The sequence below is a fragment of the Octopus bimaculoides genome, chromosome 1, assembly GCF_001194135.2.
Source record: "Octopus bimaculoides isolate UCB-OBI-ISO-001 chromosome 1, ASM119413v2, whole genome shotgun sequence".
Classification (NCBI taxonomy): Eukaryota; Metazoa; Mollusca; class Cephalopoda; order Octopoda; family Octopodidae; genus Octopus; species Octopus bimaculoides.
The window spans coordinates 13,791,245-13,793,679 of NC_068981.1; positions in this window are offsets into that span (position 1 = coordinate 13,791,245).

The following is a 2,435-nucleotide window of genomic DNA, read 5'->3' on the forward strand; positions in this document are numbered from 1 at the left end:
TATATATATATATATGCAAATTCGATAATACGTTATAAAATGGATGTACATAGAGACATATATACATATGAAATATATGTACATGAATGTATCAGTAATTATATATGCAATAAAAATTATAGGAACATTATACACACTGCAACAAGCTGGGACATATGTTGAGCTTAAACACAATCGCGTTATCCAAAAAAAAAAAAAACTAGAAAGGAATAGCAAAAACATTCATCTGCATCAAATAGTTTAGACTATGGAGAAAAACAATGGAAAACTAAACATTCATAAATTAGTGTATAATGAAACAATAATAATATTCATTTGCAAACAAGAACATCTATCTTTCAAACAATTAACACTATGTTTTCCTTTTGTCTTCACAATTAAATATCGTTGGTTCATCAAAGAATTATCCTCATAAAAGAAAAAAAAATACCTATGGCAATATTTGCCATGTAACCGTTGAGGATTTCTCACACACTCATATATGTGAAAGCATCAATACACGAATCGACATCGCACAAAAAAAAACTGATCTTCAAGTCTTCATTCAGCATGTATATATATATATAAATATGTATATGTATATATATATATATATATATATATATATATATATATATATATATATATATATATATACATACATATATATATATATACAAGTCGTAAAAGTTTGGTAGAAACAGTGTTATTGAATAATATCCCAGAATTTGATACCTTCATCCATTGACTGTATCGTATGTTGAGTCTTTATAATATTTGATCACCACTTTCGTTACCAACATCTTCAACGATATTATCAGAATGATGACAGTTCTTTTCTTTGTTTATTTTCTTTATATATTATTTTAATTGCCACTTATTTCTCTCTTAAGTTTGCAAAGCAACCATCCATATTTGCATATTTTTCACCGTTTACAATGTCTATGAAGGATGATGTTGCCAGCATAGTTTATGTGTAAAAGTTTCATAACAACCAGAACAAAGATAATAGAAAAATGCATGAAAAGTCAGTAAAAGAGTTTTAAGTGACAATTTCCAACAATATTTTACTGGATTTGATAATCCGGCATAGTTCAGTGATATTGTTTATTTTTATGAAAAGATCGAGTTTATGAAATTTCTTCTTGGATCTTACCTCAAAGAGGTTTGTATATCTTGACAATGAAAATCCTTCGTATATCAGTAGTACCTCGTTGATCCATGCTATGGCATCTGTACAGTCGGGTTTTGAATATAATGTCAGTTTTTATTAATAAAATTGTCAAGCAGTTACACCAGTCATTCAGCCGAAACCTTCCATTCCGTCTCGGTCTCTCTCATCCTCTCTTCGATAACAAATTTTCTGCACTTTATAAAAATGACAATAAGTGAAAACACAAATGCGATATATTTTTCCATTCTCTAATGTACTTCGTTTTCGATGTGAAATGGATTGGAATTGTAGTTTCAATTTCATGTTCGTATCTTGATTATATATAGTATTTTTGTCACTCATTTCAATTACGATTGTAAATTCTAACGCCTAAGCCATTTTATAAACGAACGTAACAGAAATTATATATATATATATATATATATATATATATATATTCTATTTCTAGTAAGTAATCATATCAAGAAAGATTATATTAATATTGTCTGATTTATGACTAAAGCACCTCATTTTGCACTTTTCCGCAATTATGGTATCAAAAGTGTGCCAACCTCTGCAAATATTTTTTATTGAAAATGTATGAAATCAAGATCCAACTGTTATAAAAAGAAGGTGATAAAGGTATTTCTGCTATAGAACCCTATATTTTCAAATTGAATATACTATATTAATTTACATTCATATTTATGAAGGAGTTTATAAAATGAAATTTATATTGTTAGATCGATATATTTTGAATATCTACAGTAGTCGACATATACGTATACACCCGTCTACATACACATAGTTTGATTGTGGAATGTGTCAGTTTTTAGAAATATTAGCTATCTCTCTAAGCATCGACTTAACCATTTAATAAACTAGCTACAAATAAATATATATTACACGATAGAACCTCATTACATATCCTATATTGAAATAAACCTTACAAATGTGAACAAAAGTAACATATTGTTGAACTAGGAAAGATTTTTTTTTTACTTAGATAATAATTTTAGAAAATTGTTTCTCTATCGATTTCATAGGAATCGTGAAGTCTTCTATAAAGTACTTCAATATGTAAAGCATGCTTAGCAGGTGTTAAAAAGTATTTGATTTCAAATCAGAACCTCATTGATACGGGAATTGCAGAACTGTTTCTAGGTTTGGAGGCGTTCAATCCCTTTACATAGTCACTGAGGAAGCGACGATACTTTTGGATGAAAGAGAAAACTTCAAAGGGATCATATGTCTACCTATCCATTTATCAGTCTATCTCCATCTGTACACACATACAAACTAT